Source organism: Mustela lutreola, chromosome 1 (genome assembly GCF_030435805.1).
Source record: "Mustela lutreola isolate mMusLut2 chromosome 1, mMusLut2.pri, whole genome shotgun sequence".
In the NCBI taxonomy this organism is placed as follows: Eukaryota; Metazoa; Chordata; class Mammalia; order Carnivora; family Mustelidae; genus Mustela; species Mustela lutreola.
Genome location: NC_081290.1, coordinates 91,832,679 through 91,851,856, shown reverse-complemented (window position 1 = coordinate 91,851,856; position 19,178 = coordinate 91,832,679). Strand labels below are relative to the sequence as shown.

General features: G+C 37.4%; 1 long non-coding RNA gene across 1 annotated transcript in view; it reads right to left on the bottom strand.

Annotated features, from left to right (window-relative positions):
* Window positions 1–1,818: 1,818 nt before the first annotated feature.
* LOC131819550 (uncharacterized) overlaps window positions 1,819–19,178 on the bottom strand; it is a 49,980-nt gene continuing 32,620 nt past the window's right edge. Inside the window, exon 3 of the long non-coding RNA XR_009349232.1 lies at window positions 1,819–1,934. This is a non-coding gene — a long non-coding RNA (uncharacterized LOC131819550). The remainder of the gene's footprint in view (window positions 1,935–19,178) is intronic.

Here is a 19,178-nt window from a genome sequence, read left to right as displayed (position 1 = left end):
TCATCCCGTATGCTGTGGGGTAAAGCCCACATATGCTTTGGAACGAGTTCTATACTCTGTCAAGAAGGAAATGAAAGGTCAGTCAGAACTACTCATAAAACTATGACAATAGTATTATCAGATACAAAAAATGATGGAAGCAAGTAGGGGACTGACAAGGGGAAAATACCTTTCTCTGACAGTGTGAGAGTCTGACTCGCGGCTCCCAAGGGCTATCAAGAGGTTTGACCCCGGGCAGTGGCCAACTGATCACCTCTACCAGTTAATACAAGGTAGCCTTTGTTTATGGGTCTCAAATTCAGGCAAGTGTATTCAAACTGTACTCGCGAGAACTGTGGGGCGCTAACAAGGCACTTCAAGGAGCAGCCAATAGGGATCTGGCAGGATAAGGCACTGATACAGGAGTCTTTGGGCTTTCTATTCCTGTTTCCAACAGAACAGCTCCACTCTGCATGTTTAAATATTGGGATTCACATTTGGAAAAACAGTTCCATTGCTTAAGAATTTTTGAAAACCACTGGCTAAGGGACAATGTCACCATAAAAGTTTTTAGAAAGGAAAATGTAAATTGCCTGACACACACGTTTTGTTAATATGCTCTGCATATCGTTTAGTACAGTGAGTCATTCCTGAAATTCCCAAGATCTGACTTACGAACCACATGACAGCTATAGTTGCACAGAAGTTATATAAACTTATCTGTTTATACAGAGAGATAGAGGGGGAGACAGAACCAGTCCTCCTCCTCCAGGAGACTGTGAAGTATGGAGGAATACTCTCCATTTGGGGCAGTGTGTCTTACAACAAAATTGTAAGGCAAAGGAGGTCTGATGGAAGGTATGGGTTGGTTTAAATGTTTAACAGCAGTCACTGAGGGTTTGCTTTGACACATAAATACAAATTGTGAGTCCCTGTAGAGATATACTAAAAAGAGTTTATGCCCATGCTGTGTGCAAGGGAACACTCTCAAGAACAGAACTGTGAAGAAGGAAGCTGTGAAGAACGAAAGAAAACGAGGATTCGAGTTCAGAACCAGGAATAGTTGTTGGAAAATAAAAGGAAGAGAATCCTCTAAAATTGGTAAAACTGATGTGAATTGGGCCCATGCAGGATTACTTCAAGTAATGAGAGGTTTATTGAAAAGATAAATGTTCACAGGACAACCGCAGAATCTCATGGGAATTGGAGCATCAAGTGTCACAGAGACTAAAACAGAAGTAGAGCTCAGACAATATAGGAATTTTCTTTTGCCAGGGAGGCAGGAGTTTACTCTTTCTCTGCTTGCATGATGTTCAGTTCTGGTCTTGGTGTTTTCTCCTTTCACAAACTCAACAATTAGCATCAACCCTTTAGCTTATTTTCTAATAGCTTTCCTGTCCTATCACTTTCTCTGAATTTTTTTTTCAACTCTTGTTTCAACTACCCAATCTGGTCCGTATCTTCAGTTGAAATTCACAAGAGAAGGCACCTGGGTGGCTCAGTGGTTTAAGCCTCTGCCTTTGGCTCAAGTCATGATCTCAGGGTCCTGGGATCAAGTCCTGCATCAAGCTCTCTGCTTGGCAGGGAGCCTGCTTCCTCCTCCTCTCTCTCTCTGTCTGTCTCTCTGCCTACTTGTGATCTCTCTTTGTCAAATAAATAAATATAATCTTAAAAAAAAAAAAAAAGGAAAAGAAAGGAAGGAAGGAAGGAAGAAAGAAAAAGAAACTCACAAGAGAAACAGTCTAATTTTCCCAGCTAATCCTTGTGTGGGCAGGGTTTTCATGTGTCACATCACCTCATGGGCAAGCCTAGGGACTGGTCAAGTGCTCACCCCAGTTCAGGCAGCTCTCAGTGAAGACTTGGGGTGGGAGGAGCAGCAGCAGAAAGGTGACACATGATACAGACCATGGTCACCCCTATCCGGAGAATGATTTGGACCTCCACTTTTTCAGGAGCTGTAAAAGAGGACCAGTATCAAGGACTAATGCCACAGTGGTGGAAACAGGGAAATAGATTCAAAAAGGGGAGAGGAGGAAGAGAGGGAGCATATCCAGAGAGACAGAGGTATGTAGGTAGATGAATACAAAACTAAGATTTCACTGTGGTCCTAAAAAACAGTTAAATTCTTGCCAAACATTTTGTCTTCATCAAGTATAGTTACATGCATTAGCCGTGCCTCATTAAATTAGCACAGAGGCCTGAGTAAAGCCTACAGCATGCATGTATTAAATAAGAAAGTACATAAGGAAGACAGAAAAGTCCATATTAAAACATTAAATTGATTTCAATGAAGATTTTTTAAATGTTTGTTTGTTTACTTTAGAGGAGAGAGGGAGAGAGAGAGAGAGAATCTTAAGCAGGCTCCATGCCTGTTGCAGAGCCCAATGCACGGCTCCTTCTTGCAACCCTGAGATCATGACCTGAACTAAAAACCAAAAGTCAGGTGCTCAATCAACTCAGCCACCCAGGTGCCCTGAAATGAAGATTTTAAAAGCAATAAATAAATCAACTCACTTTTAAGTTAAAACTATACAATACAATTTCTTTTTTGGTTGGGAAATGACATACATCAATTCCACTCATGACTCTAGGGTAGAACAATTACATGGTCTCATCTACCCAATAGAGTATCAGAAGTATAATCCTGCAAGGGGAAAGAAATAAAACTAATTAAGGGCAGCACCAATGATTACTGCCTCTGCCTCTCTCCGTCTATCTCATATTTCCTTTCATGGAATGCAAAACTGGTTAAAACGGTGGGTACCTGTTAGCATGAGTACGGACATTGCAAAATAGTTTTCTTCACTGGCCTCAAGAAAGATAGTAAATATCTGTTGATAATGTAGAGTGTAGAGAGCTTCCAGATAATTTATTTGAGGAACAAGTTATGACTTACAATGGGCAATGAGCAATATTTGGAAAAATGTTAAAATGTTTGCTCCTCTACAATTCTTCAAAGATCAATTAAAAAGGCTTAAAGTTCTTTTGGCTCTCACTGATTTATTAAAGTTATGTGATGCCTTTTTTAGTGCTATGCTAGACAACATGCCAAGAAGTGATAATTAACTGAACCATGAGATACAAAGGGAAAGAATACACATTTGTTTTAATCAGGTGTTACACAAATCTAAACTGTATGATGTCCACCAGGCGGGCATGATGTGTCTTGTTGAGTCTGGTATAAGGAATATGTTGTAGGCTAACTGTAGAATGTGGTAGTATCCATATTCTGAAAAACTACATGTATTTTAAAGATTCAGCTCTTTGGCTGTGTGTGTAGCAGCAGTATCGTTAAGCTTGGAGTAGAAAATAAACCTTAATCACATTAAAAAAAAACTATACAATACAAAAAGCAAAAGTTTAAGAAATAGATAAATATCAAAATAGATTAAAGGTATATTTATCTCATAAACCAAATTTAATCCTATACGTAGAAAAGACAGCTTGTTGCTTTTTTTTTCTTTTAAGATTTTATTTATTTATTTGACAGAGATCACAAGTAGGAAGAGGGGCAGGCAAAGAGAGATTGGAGGAAGCATGCTTCCCACAGAGCAAAGAGCCCAATGTGGGGCTTGATCCCAGGACCCTGGGATCATGACCTGAGCCGAAGGCAGAGGCTTTAACCCACTGAGCCACCCAGGTGCCCCTGCTTGTTGCTTCTTAAATCTACGCTCCCTTTTACGTTAGTGACAAGGATCCAATTTTTGGATGAGTATGCTGCTGCCAAACTGTAAGATTGGAGCTAGTATGACCTTGTAACCAGATTTTAGCCAATAATACACTATAAGTATTATGTTCAACTTCCAATAAATATCCTTATTGAGAAAGTCATGGGCTCCTACCTATCATCTACAATGCAGATATAACAGCAATCACCTACTGTGTCAGGAACCCCAAACCTCAAGTTTAGTGATTCACCAGCAAGACTCACAGGACCCAGAAAAGCTGGGATACTCATGGTATGGCTCTTGTATCAAAATGATACAGAAAAGAAATAATAAAAGAAAAAGATCAGACCAGAGAAGAAGTCCCACAGAAACCAGGCTGGAGTTTCCAGGTGTCCTCTCCCAGCAGAGTATCAGAGACAACATTTCACTCTCCTCATGAGGTATCAAGTATCAAGTCTGCCAACCAGAGATGCTTACCTGTGTGTCCAAAGTTTTTACTAGACATCAGTCAGATAGGGCTGGAACACACAGGCAACTAACTTCAGCTACTCAGTCTCCAGCCCCCACAGAACTCAAACTGATGATATGGCCCAGGGCCCCACGGGAAATAAATCACACAGTTACCATAAGCTATCTGGCACTGTCCAAGGTTGCAGGGACACTCTTATCAGGCAAAATATTCCAAAGGCTCAGGGATTCTTATCTCCCAGGAGAGAGCCAAGGGAGAGTCTTCTCTCTGTAATGTGCACAGGTTGAGTCCTCCCAGCCAGATAGGTCAGCGGCACTGTCAGCACCCCACACCCACTGAGTGACCCATTACTGCACCCTTACCATAAGATGACTGTAGAAAAGAAGCTACAAACACAAAAGGAAAAAGGGAGAGAAGGAGCTGCGTCCATAATACCGTTGGGCTGCCACTCTAGAACTAGATCACCAACCTCCTCTCTTCACTTGTATTGAAAAGATAGACACATTAGTCTGAGCCACTATTTGTTAGGCGGTTGTTCTTTGTTTTTTTCTCTCTTTTTTTAAAGATTTATTTATCAATTTATTTGAGAAAGAGACAGAGCAAGCAGGGGGAGGGGCAGACGGAGAGGGAGACAAGCAGACTTGCGGCTGAGCAGGGAGCCCCATGCAGGGCTTCACCCCAGGACCCTGAGATCATGACCTGAGCTGAAATCAAGAAGCAGATGCTTAAATGACTGAGCTCCCCAGGTATCCCTGTCAGAGGTTTTTTACCCACAGTAGAACCTAACTGAACTACCACTGGTCTCTTTTCATAGCTTTAGGCTGTTAAAGCATGAAACACCCTTTTTGCTTATGAAAAACTGCTACAATATTCTTTTTTTTTTTTAAGATTTTATTTATTTATTTGACAGAGATCACAAGTAGGCAGAGAGGCAGGTAGAGAGAGAGGAGGAAGCAGGCTCCCTGCCGAGCAGAGTGCCCGATGCGGGGCTCGATCCCAGGACCCTGAGATCATGACCTGAGCTGAAAGCAGAGGCTTTAACCCACTGAGCCATCCAGGCGCCCCTTCTTTTTTTTTTTAATCAAATTCAGAATGACAAGATCTACTCTAAACACTTCAGAGGATAAACTTTTTATATGTGTAGTAATTGTCACAGTTGATTCAATAAAATAATGGCCATATATAAATATCTGGGTTCTCTACATGATACACAACAACGGGAACTGATTAGCTAAATGATACAGCTGTATCCACCAGTTTAGGTTCTCCTAATCTTTATTTAAACTGCAGCTCCCCACTCCCAGGCCCTATTCTGTCACTTTCTTTTTTTTTTTTTCCTTTTTTCTCCATAACATATGTGAGTGCTATGACTCTACTGTTTGTGTGTCTACAAAATTCATATGTTGAAATCCTAAAAGTCATATGTAACAGTATTAGAATCTGGGGCCTTTGGGAGATGCTTAGGCCTTAAGGGAGGAGCCCTCATGAATGGGATTAATATGCCAAAGAGATCCTTAGCCCCTTCCACTAAATATGAGGATACAGCAAGGAGGTGCTGGCTATGAACCAGAAAGAAACCTTGCCCAGGAGGCAGGTATCTTTACCTTGGGTTTTCCAACTTCCAAAACTGGGAGCACTGAATTTCTGTCATTGGTAAGCTACCTTGTCCATGTGTTTTGTTATAGTAGCCCTAACAGACTAGGAGAGTGCCCAAATGATTCTGCCCCACTCCAGCAGAATGTAGATTCCATGAGGGGTAGGGAATTTTGCCTATTTGTTCACAATTGTATACCCAGCATGCAGAACAATGCCTTACATACAATATTTACTCTAAAATATTTGTTGAGTGAATGTTTAATAAATATTCTTTTCTTTTTTTTTTAAGATTTTATTTATTTGACAGAGAGAGGTAACAAGTGGGCAGAGAGGCAGGCAGAGAGAAAGGAAGGGAAGCAGGCTCTCCGCTGAGCAGAGAGCCCGATGCGGGACTCGATCCCAGGACCCTGAGATCATGACCTGAGCTGAAGGCAGCGGCTTAACCCACTGAGCCACCCAGGCACCCAATAAATATTATTTTCTAATTCATATATATAATATAGAAGTTTAAAAAAGATGCAACCCTCGAGCTCTCTGCTCTGCAGGGAGCCTGCTTCCTCCTCTCCCTCTCTCTGCCTGCCTGTCTGCCTGCTTGTGATCTCTGTCTGTCAAATAAATAAATAAAATCTTTAAAAAAAAAAAAAAGATGCAACCCTTCAAATACATATGAAATTTTAAGGTTTTATTTTAATAAGACATCATCTTAACAAATGTGTTGTAGAGTTATGACCAATGGGTAGCATATTCATAGAATGCTGTCATTTTCCTACTTATCGTTAGAGATTAAAAAACACTGATCATTCTCAAAGCCTGAAACAAACTGTTCACTTACTGGCATAACACAACTTGGCAACGAGTATCCTACAAATTTTTTTGATTACATATAGTGCCTAGTAAATGAACTTAATTTTTTTTAATTACAAAAAAAATGAGTTGCAAAAGATTGAAAACAACATCACTGTCTTTTCAAATTTATTCGGAAAGCTGAGGGGTGCTTGGGTAGCTTAGTTGGTTAAGCATCTGCCTTCCATTCAGATCATGATCCTGGAGTCATTGAGCCCCATTTGGGGCTCCTTCTGCCCCTCTCCTGCTCATGCTCTCTCTCTCTCTCTCTCAAATAAATCAATAAAAATAAATAAAATATTAAAATAAATAAATACATAAATATGTATTTAGAAAGCTGATTCTTTCATATAAATTACATGGTAAGTGGAATGACTGCAAATTCCAACACAATTTTAAAACACTTTCCTTATTGTTCTTCAATGGAAAAAAAAAATGTCACTCAAGCAACAGGATATTATGCAAACTGAATACCTTTAACAAAAGGGATAAAAATACACTTTTTTGCAAGAATACCTGTCTTGCTGGTCTAAAAGCAATAGGACAAGATGACACAATCACCTGCTTTTATGGTTAACATTTATGTCTAAAACACTATAATACGGTTTCTTTAATTTAGGAAAGTAAAATGTGATACTTTCTAAATTTCTATTCCACTATCTTTAAAAAAAAATAGAATATGAAAGTAGTTTAAAATTAAGTGAAGCACACAAGAGTAGGCTTAATTGTGAAATTGACAGAACTGCAGAATGATTGAGTTGTATGATGACAGTAATAAATTCTCCTAGAAGGAAAGAGGAACTAAGAAAGGAAGAGAAACTACATTATTTTATTAACTAAAGGTTAAGATAATCAAAACAGAAGTACCATCACCAGATATTAGCAATATCAAAAAAAGGAGAAAGAAGAGAAGGCAATATTTAAAGAAATAATGAAAATACATTTCTAAAAATGAAAGAAAGGTGACAGAACTCAAACAGAAATGACAGTGATAATATTGGATAACTTAGGAATGCTGTCCCATGCAAACTAACTACTTCATACTACAAATATACAAATATACTAGAAAAAGTGTTTTTGACAAATGAAAGGATATTATAAACATAGATGAAAGAGATATAATAGAATTTTCACTTTTGTATAAAGACATCATTTATTTCATGTTATTTGCTATTTATAAAAATTACCCTCAGACACATTTTGTAGCACTTATAAATCAACATGTTTATGACACTGATACATTCATTCTGACCATCTTTATATTATATACTTCATATTCATTCTTCTTTACTTAAATATTATAAAATTTCAACAAAACACATAACTGCTATTTTTTTCTCTTTCATAATTTGACTTGATTATGTATAGCATTCCAATTTGAGATGGAGCAATGTTTCATTTGGTAGGCTCTTTTAGCTAGTAGGAATTGCAAGTTTAATGCAAGAAAATTCCAATGTGTGTGGTGGACCTAATACCACCATATTAGCCATGCCAATAAAATTGTAAAATTTACTTAAAAATTTTCTGGGCACTTCTAGTGGCTTTCTTCCCTTCCCCATAGAATAAAAAATGGACATGAATTTATTCTGCTTTTTTCTTTATAGCATAAAATTATCACTAAAAAACCCACTATAAATAAAATTACATTGATATGTATAAATGTAAAATTTTATTATAAAAATAATATGGGTTAAATGTATATTATTTAAAAACTAAAAATAATTTTTAAAAAAACTTAGATTCTCATCATCCAAAGATTAACTAAGTTTCTCATTTTGGTATGCAGCCTTTAAATGCTTTTGATAAAATTAATTTTTAACTACAAAATCTTAAAAGTGTTTTTTCTTACTTAAAAATTTAAAGTGAACATTTTCCTTTGTCATTAAACATTCTTCTAATCAGTTCCTTATAGGAATTGTAAGGAGAGCTAACACACTTTGTCTGGGTTTGTGCCAATCCTTCAGCAGTCCATCACTTTTTAAAATCATAACCATTATTGTCTTAAAATATCATTTTATATTGATTTCCCTCCTACTAATATATATTTGCATTGGGCATCCTTGTATTGTTCATGCCTACAACATATTAGGAAGATAAGCCATTACAGTTCCTTAAACTAAACTATAATAATTATATTATAATGATGTCCTCTGATGAAACTATTTCTTATTATTAGTATTATTATTTTCTTGTTATGGAAAATTTTAAATAGATAAAAAAATGACCTCCATGTTCCCCTCACCTGCTTCACAATTACCAGCTCCTGGCAAACATTTTTACCTATACCCTCCTCCACTATCTGTACTAACTTTTTTTTAAAGATTCAGTAGTGGGATAATTTTTTAAAAGATTTTATTTGTTTATTTGAGAAAGAAAGAAAGAGATAGCATAAGCAGGGAGAAGGATCAGAGGAAGAGGGAGAAGAAGTCTCACCCCTCCCCCCCACCCCCACCCCCCCCCCACCCCCGCCTTCCCCCACCAGCAGGGCGCCTCACGTGAGACTTGCTTAACCAGCGAGCCACCCAGGCACCCCTGTACTAATTTCATATTGAAGCAAATCCCTAAATGATATCATTTCCTCTTTAAATATTTCAGTATGAATTCTTAAAGCTTAGAAATCTTTTAAACATAGCTGCAGGACACCAAAATAATTATCACATCAATGGGTAGAAGAAGAATAAATGAAACAAGATGGGATTGGGAGGGAGACAAACCATAAGTGACTCTTAATCTCACAAAACAAACGGAGGGTTGCGGGGGGGGGGGGGGGGGGGGGGGGGTTTGGGAGAAGGGGGTGGGATTATGGACATTGGGGAGGGCATGTGATTTGGTGAGTGCTGTGAAGTGTGTAAACCTGGTGATTCACAGACCTGTACCCCTGGGGATAAAAATATATGTTTATAAAAAATAAAAAAATTAAAAAAAAATAAATTAAAAAAAAATAATAATTTGATATTTATTCCTTAATGCCCTTTAATATCCAGTGAGAATAATTATTTCTTCTATTTTTCTTAAACAACATTTAGTAAAACACATTAACATTACTACCAGTATACCTAGAAGAGACTCTCAGTTCTAAGAAAGCTTTGAAGTAAAATGTAAAGCATAAAATATCATTAGGATGAAAAATTAGAGTTTTGGGAAAATACATTCTATTTACTACTTTTACATGAAGGTACTAAGAAAATAGCATGCAAGTTTGAATTCCCATGGTGTCTTTGTTTGTTGAGAAAAACGAAAACCTTCACAAAACTATTGAAGAACAAAAGACTTTCCTCTTGTGCTTGGTACTCCTGAGTCAGACTGACCAGGTTTGAATCAGAGTACTGCTCCTTAGTTATAGGACGTGAGACAAGTCACAGCCAATTTCCTCACCTATAAAGGGGTTAAGTATCACCTGCCTCCCAACACTGTTGTGAAGAGTAAATGAGTTAATGCAAATAAACCATCCAGAGAGTTCTGACACTGAGTAAGTCCTCAATAAAGGGTCAATGTTATTGCTTTTGTTTTAAAGAGAAAAGAAAAAAAGAGACGGTAGAGATAGTTGAACATTCTTTACTTCATGAATTAAATTCTAAAAGACCTTCTAAGCACATTGAGGAGCAGAGTTGGAAAACTCTTATTTGCAGAGGCTTCTTAACATTACACAGAAATTTAAAATGGATACTGATGCATAGTCCTTGGATAGCCATGGAACACAGAACTATCCAATAATTTCACATAGATCCAAGACTACCAAAAAATTCATTTTTTGAAGAGCCTTAAACTATATCTGACTTATTTTATTGTTACTTAAACTTGTTTATTTTTTAATATACTATTACAGAAAGACTTTGGGTTTTATCTTGTGGTTAATAGCATTTCCTTAAAATCGACTTGTGCCACTATAGACTCTGCCTCAACACAAAATAGCTTTCAGAAGTCAAGAGAGGGAAAAAAACATATTCTTTGCACTTCCAAGGAGAGAGAAGGTTGGCACAGTATGACTGGAGTAGGTAGTCTAATATACGTATCATGAAGTACTAGAAGAAGAAAATGGGGAGAATAGGGCACCAGGAATATTGCAAGAGATAATGGCTAGGAATTTTCAAAAATCAATGAAAGAAACCAACAAACCACAGACCTAAGAAGCTCAGAGAACTCAAACAGAATATAATTTTTTAGAAAATGAGACACATCATAGTTAAACTACTGAAAAACAAAGATAAAAAGAAAATCATGAACGTAACCAAATAATAAAGAAACACTACCTACAAATAAAGTATTCAACAGACTTCTTCTCAGGAATAATGTAAAACCAGTCAACAATGAAGTACTGAAAGAAAAAAAAAAAAAGTATTAATTTCAAGACAGAAATCCTAACCCAGCAAAAATATTTTACAAAAACAGAAGCAAAATGAAGAGTTTTTCAGACAGGCAAAGGTGACTAAAATGCACTGTAAGAAGACACGCACTACAAGAAATGTTAAAGAATTTATGTTAAAAAATGTTAAAGTTCCTTAGGCAATGAGTTTGATATCACATTAAAATTTATACACACACACACACACACACACACACAGAGAGAGAGAGAAATAAGGTGCTACAGAAATGGTAACAACGAGGGTATATATTTATATGAAGCCATTTTTATCTGATTTTTAAAATCTATTTTAAAAATAATCAACTGTCTCAAACTAAAATAGTAGCAGTGTGTGTGAGATGTATGCATATGTAGACGTGAAAGCAATGACACAATGATCACAAATGGGGAACACTGAAAGCAAGAAGAAATGCTATACAAGGAAAATCTGGTAACAAACTACACCGAGCACTGTGACGGAGGCATCCAGGATTTTTTTCAGGGGCTGTCGTTTATGATTTCATAGCATATGCTAAGGATTTTGAACTTTATCTCAAGAGCATGGGAAAATTACTAAGAAATGATAAGCTAGGATTATCAATTATATTTTCATTTTATCGGGTTACTCAAGTTACCCCCTAAAAAATTATTTGATAGGGCACAATGGATTCAAGAGCAACAGGGAGGCTTTTCTATGGATTTATTTTGCTCTACTTTTCCCAAATACTCTTTTGACTTTCTTCTGCCAGGAAATTACCTATGAGTTATCAGAGGAGACCTGCATGACCTAGAGAGAAAGAGAAACCACGGGGGACATTGATTTTACCTCCTTAACATCTTCCAAATCAATCTATCTACATGCCTCCACTTCCCGTGCACATATTCTAGGCCAAATCCTTGTTTGGTTCTTATCTTTTTCTTTTATGTAGACATATTTGCTTTGATATTTCTAATGCTCTTAATTTATATTTCCCTCTCTTTGTATTTTTTGGTCAGACTAGCCAATGTTTTTACCTAGAATATGCAATCAACCCTTTATATAATATCACAAAGTCCTGCTGATTTAACTCACTAAGTATTTCTTAAGAGCTTGCATTTTTCCCCATGATCATCATTATCACATTTGTCCATGCTACCAGCACCGTGCAAGCCCCTATCAGCACTGCAGCAGCATCTCTCCTTGCCCTTCTCCAATCCGTTCTCCACATTGCAGGCTGGTGATCTTTACAAGAACACACATTTGGCTCTGTCTCCAGCCCAGCTTAAAACATTTCAGTGAGTTTCAATTATGCATTCCTAGGTGAAAGGTAAACCTCTAGAATGGCCTACAAAGTTTTGCCTACTCAACACTCCACTGGCCTCTTATCTCCAGCCTCATTTTACCCCAAGTTGCCCATTTGTTGTCCCCAATTCATCCACGCTGGCTTTCTTTCAGGCCTTTGTACTCACCATGCTTCCTTATTTCACTGGACCTTAGCAGTGTACCTTCCTCTGCCTGGAATGCTCGTCACCGCCCACTTTGGTTAGATAACATCTACTTTTCCTTCAGACTTAGCTCATCTCATTTTCTTAATCTATTATTGTGTCAAAACCCCTAGAATAGTCTTGCTTGGCACCATGTACTTCTTCCTATTGTGTTTCATAATCAGTTTTACATGTTCTGGTGGGATGATTTATTCCGGTCTCTCTGCCTCACCACAAGGTAAGCTCTATGAGGGCAGGCTCCCATTAATATGGCTTGCATTTCATCCCCTGGACTTAGTAGAGGGCCTGGTACAAAGTGGACATGGAATAAACTTTGGTTAAATTAATGGTGATATTGACAAATCTATGAAATTGTGTGATGAGATGGCATGATATGACTGATGAACATTCTAATCATGAAAATAAATGTTTTTCAGTTCTTGAATATTTTTCTAAATAGACTTCTCTCCCCTTTTTTCCTGCTTCTTTTTTTCTTCTGGTACCCCTAATAACTTTGTATTGAAAGTCTTGAAATTCGGGGCGCCTGGGTGGCTCAGTGGGTTAAGCCGCTGCCTTCGGCTCAGGTCATGATCTCAGGGTCCTGGGATCGAGCCCCGCATCGGGCTCTCTGCTCAGCAGGGAGCCTGCTTCCCTCTCTCTCTCTCCCCACCTGCCTCTCTGCCTACTTGTGATCTCTGTCTGTCAAATAAATAAAATCTAAAAAAAAAAAAAAAAAAAGTCTTGAAATTCTTTCTCTAAATTTTTTTTTAAAGATTTATTTATTTATTTATTTGATAGAGATCACAAGTAGGCAGAGAGGCAGGCAGAGAGAGAAACAGAGAGAGAGAGGAAGCAGGCTCCCTGCTGAGCAGAAAACCCAATACGAGACTCTATCCCAGGACTCTGGGATTATGACCTGAGCTGAAGGCAGAGGCTTTAACCCACTGAGCCACCCAGGTGCCCCTTATTTTCTAAATTTCTTATTTTTTCCTACAATTTTAGATCTCTTTGTATTTTTGGTTACTTTCTGGGAGATGGCTTTGATATTATCTGTCTAGACTTTCAGACTAGACTTTTTAGATTAGTTACATATTTTAATATGTAAGCATCCCCCAACCAGAAAAATACCCTGTGGGTTTTCTTTAATTTTTTATGAACAAGTATTGCCTCCTTTAACATTTTTTTCTACTCCCTGAACTGTCTGTTTTCTCTGAGTTCATTTTCTACTGATTTGGTTTGGGTTTCAGTATTTCACGCTGGAGCCATCTCTCAAATATTTATTTTTTATTTATTTAATCTTAAAATATTGAAGAGATAATAATGGCAAGGTTGGAAGTTCTCCATCCATGAGTGCATTTTGTTTAGTAGAATGCAGCCAATTTGTTTAGATATCCCCAGATGCCAGCAACTACATGTCTTTTCCTGAGGAGCTATACAATGACTTAAGCGAAGAATCCATTGAGTAACTTTAATCTACCAGCAATGCTGTGCCAAAAGACACAAGTCCAAAACATAGAAGAGGTCCAGGTGGTCTCACTGTTCAGTATGTGGGGGGTTACATAATTTTTGGTATGCCATCTCTTATATTCTGCTGTGCCTGCTGTCTCTAGCCTGGAGTCTCTTAGTTTAATTTTCCCAAACAAGAAACCTCCAGATTCCTGCCAAAATCATTGAGGGACAAGTTTCTATGTGCTTAGGATACTGGAGGAGACCAGGATGCCTAACTGACTTTTTTGGACTTCTCAATAATTCCTCATTTTCAGCCTTCAGTTCCTACCATTGGAAAGTTCGATTACAATCATCAAACTAAATTTTGGAGCAAAGAAAAGAAAATGAGTGATGCCATCATTTAAAAAAATTTATTTCATTATATTCTGAGATGAAGTGCCTTTATGATCAGTAGTTTTCTAAGAAAACATTTCTCCCTAGTCCCAAAATCACGAGCTCTGTTAGAGCTGACGTACGTAGAAGAAGTTTTCCACAACTTCTATGACAGTACTTCATTCTATAAATCAGCTACTCCTCTGACAGTAGAAACAACATATGTATTTAGGTTTGAGGAACTCAAGAATTGAAGCCCTTGTAGCTAGGATATTGTTTTCCTCTAGAGAATCAAGGTGGATCTTTGAGGAAAGTATCAGACCAGGAACAAAAAAACCTGCATAACATTCTACCTCTCTCAAACACTAACTCTGTATTTTTAGACAATTCACTTAACTGCCTTCACATTAGTTTTCTGATCTTCAAAGTGAGGAGAGTGGATTAGTGATCTCAACAATTACTGATTTTTTTTTCTATTTCTAACATCATTAGGATTGATTAATGTGAGGTGATTTGCACTTTGACTAGAACAGAATAATAGATAAAAAATTCTGTACTTACAGTCACACTTTGAGGAGATTTGACTCTCACACTTCCAGTAATTAACTGCCGAGATTAATTACAAAGTTGCCTAAAAACAAAGATATCAAAACAAACTCATATTATCAGATAAAATCCAGGATATGGAACTGGCAAAAACTGAGACCCTTTAATTGCTGGAGCTCTTTAATAAGTAGTTTAATTTTTTTTTTTTTTAATATGGACAGGACATTTTTGAAAAGCAAGGCTGGTTTCTTTATATGTAGACAAATAACTTCCCATACTTATGCAGTACTTTCAAGGTTTTCAAAGCATTTTTATGTGCATTTTCTATCTAATTGCCATAACGACCTCAATAAAATCAGCAGAACAGATACTGTATGATCCTCATTTCCTAGATGGCCATATGAGGAGGCCCTAAGTGCATGAAGACAGTAAGTAGCAAAACCAGGACTTCTAACTTCAAGCATGGTTTCCATATCTTGTGTTGCTTTCCCAGAAAGTCTCTAGAAGATAAGCACCCTACCCTTATAAATAGATATATCTGGTTGGTTTATTAGAGACTGAAATTAAGCAAAGATTATGAACTAGTAAGTACTGGATCCAGTACCTCAACATCCTCATTCCTATATGACATCCAGATTTCAAACATAATTTTCACTTCACGATCTAAATCACCAAATTCAATTACACTGTTCTGTGTTGGTAGAAGTGAAAATTATGTACATATGTCTAAACTTTGTTCCACCCAGCTTGGAAGACAAAGTAGTTATTTCACTCATTTGCACAAAGCCATGCATCCTCCTGTATAACTTCCCAGTGTCCGAAGCCTCAAAAGAGTCCCTAACCATTTGTTAGGTTGAAAGCCTCATGCAGATCTATAATCCATTCAAAAACATTATCCCAGCACTGGGCATTGTCCCTTCATGACATCAAATGTTCCTCTTTCTGAAGCTGAAGGTAAGTAAAGCCTTACTGCATAGACTTTAGAAGCACACAGACAATCTTCCTGAACTGTCCATGATGAATGTCGAGTGTGGCATCACCTTCATTCCAAAGAGATAGGAACCCTGTACTCAGAAGAGAACTCTCGCTTGTCCTGGGAAGCAGTCATTGGAGAATATGTCCCTCCTCAGAAGCTTAAGCTGTCAATGTCACAGAGATTATTTTGATCCAGGATTCAGGGAGGCAAGCGATGAATTGAAATGGATCATTCAATCCCACCTCCTGTGAGTAATTCCCAGTCACAATTTAGATCCTGATAATTCAGTCCTTTTAGAATCAAGTTTACAAATGTAAATTTTCATCCTGTGAGACTGCCTAAAAATCTAGGGAATTTACTGGCTTACATAAACTGAACCGTCTAGAAATATGACTGATAAAGTGATCTGATACAGTAACTCCAACAACAGCACCCAGTATCTGCTGCTTTCCAAGTCTGCTTCTGCAGAGAAATCACCAGCATCAGGTTCCACACGGTGACTGGCCTACAGTGATTGTCTGTGCACTCTTAAAACCCCTGTGGGTTTATCAAATTCACATCCTCATATCCCACAAAAGTTTCCTTCCCCTCACTTGCTCTGCGTGGATTATTTACCCATCCCTCAGTGGATCTCTACTGTTAGTAATTTGGCCACTCCCAAGTTCAATTTAACCACACTTGAAGCATACTGAATTAGATAAGTATTTTTCAAATGGTAGATAATATCTCATTGGTGGGCCATACACTCAATACAAAGGACTGTAAGCAATTTTTCTAAAGAATGACCAGAATAGAAACAGAAATATCGGAGTGTATCACCACTAGTGATATTTTTTTATTGAAAATTGCTTAGTTCTATATAAATGCGTAATGTCTTGGGTAAGTAGTAATGTAATTTTTTTTTCTTTGAACTACAGAGAAAAAGTTTGAAAGCTAGTACTTAGGTAAGAGAAATTCATATCTTTACCAGGAAAATCGGGGTGTTAATTGGATATGGGAAAGGAGTGGGGGAAAAGCCAAAAGATAAATATGTACTACCTGGTATTTATTTGCTACCCATTGATTTATAATCTTTCTAATATGCAAATTATTTACTCCTGTTTTTTATTAACTATAGTTTTCCAAAGTAAGAACAATAGCTGCTTGACAAATGTTTTCTGTGAGTTTGGGAAAACAATATTTTTTAGAGACCCTTTAAAACTTTTGTCTCTGCCATCCTGAATACAGGTCTATTTCTCCATCTAACAAGCTTTGCCACTTGTGCCATGAAGAAGGCACGACCTTTAAAGAGCTCTTGCTACTCAGATACCAGGTTATTCCTTAATAATTAAATTCCAGTCTTTTTTATTCATGATGGTTATTTTAATTTTAATCTCATGACTTCCCTATAGCCAGTCTCTGGATGGTATCTCTGTGTATAAAGAAGGAAAAATGTAACAGAGAGAAGACAGGACCAGCAACCAGAAGGCCTGGACGTCAGCCTCAGCCACCACAAGTCCCAGCATCTTGGGTCTTCATGTTCTCTGTGGCTCAATCTCTTGAAATGTTAAAAAAAGGAAAATGGCAAAATTCACCCCTAAGAGAACTTCCATTTTTACAAGACTCATTAAGGTCACAGTAAGTGGAGCAGGCTTTTTTGGTTGTTAGGAGAAAAAAAAAAAAAAAATGTATCGCACCTTTCATTTCTGTATTACCAGATCGTATCATGGGAGGAAAGAAAGCTCCCAATGAATGAACATAAAGGAACATCAGCTACATAAAGCAATAACATATCCAGCAAGTGAATAGGTATACTAGGCCAGTGAAAAGGGAATATACTCTCACCATATACTCAACATAGGACCATTCCTTTTCCCTTGCACTGTACCTTTACCCAAATTCTCCATCTGTTTTCATTGTTTTTTAATTCTTTAGACTGTTTGTCAGACCTGCCTTTATTTCCTCATCCCATGTGGTCTAGGGCACAGAATCCCAAGAGGTGATGGATGCAGGTAGATAAAGTCTGTCCCCTACTACTCCTATAACTTATGTCATGATACTTAAATCCTCAGTTTTAATAAAATAGAGATAAAATTTTAAAACCTTATAATGGTATGTCTATTGAATGAGTTAACAGGTGTGGGATATCTAGCACATTACCTGGGTCTTAATAAGTGGGAGGGAATATCAACTGATATTCAGTGAGTTAGGGTCTCAATAAGTGGGAGGGAATATCAATAAACACATGATAAATAATTTTAATTTTATCAGTAACAAAAGAAATAGAGTATCATATGATGGTATACTACTTTTCACTAGTCTTAGTGAAGATGAATGAGGGTAACTATGCCCAAAATTGTTTCAGGTACAAGATATAAAAATGCAGAGTCATGAATAGAAAAATCTCTGGAAAAATATAATGGTTTTCTCTGTTACGGTAATATAGATGTGTGTGTGCGTGTGTGTGTGTGTGTGTGTGTGTGTGTGTTTAAAAAAATCTTTAAGGTGTTACTGGTGACTCAGCTGGTTGAGCATCTGACTCCTGATTTTGGCTCAGATCATAATCTCAGAGTCATGGGATCCAGCCCAGCATTGGGCTCCATGCTGAAAATAGAGCCTGCTTGATTCTCTCTCTCTCTCTCTCTCTCTCTCTCTCCTCCTTTCCCCTAAAATAAATAAATAAAAAATTTTAAATCTTGGAAATATATTTTTGAAATGGTCCAAGGCCATTTCCTCAACACACTGCCACAAGAGCTCAGTTCTGCTCCCAACATAATATAGTTTTTTGACTCCCATACCTACATTGTTCAATCTATTAATGAGTCTTCATCTGAGCTCAGTCAGAAGATATTTACTAATGTCTCCTCTGTGTCCAGTCTGTGCTATGTGTTACGATGGGTATAAACCTAAATGATACAACTGCAATCCTTAGGAAATGCATACATAATTGGGAAGACAAGACTTCACAGTAGAGCAACAGAGCAGAAGCCCAGAGATAAGGGGCAAATAATGAAGTAAGTGGTGCAGAATTAGAAAATTTTAAAAAAAAAAATTAGCATCGGCTGAGTAATCAGAAGAAAATCATTTTGTCAGATGAAATCTATTGTAGACCTCTACAGAGAGGTCCACTGGCCTCTAAATAAACCAAGATATAAATTTACCATGTATTTTCAAAATCCTCAGAAGTTCATTGAGAAAAGATAAATGAGGAAAGGTCTTTACAACAATGTTAAAACCCCTGCCACTCTAATAATTTCAGGCAGTATTGTCCTTAAATCCAATTCCTTACCAGAACAATCCACATGGGTCATTAGATTATCCAGCTGTGAGTGGAGAAGCCCCTTCTCTTCCACACCCTACTGATAGCTGTCACATGTCAGTTTCCCCAGGAAGAAATTTTCTTCCCTAGGAAGAAAATTCTGAGACAGACTTTAGGGTACAACACAGTTGTCTGAATTAATGGTAGGCTCAATATCTATGGAAGGAGGGGGAAAA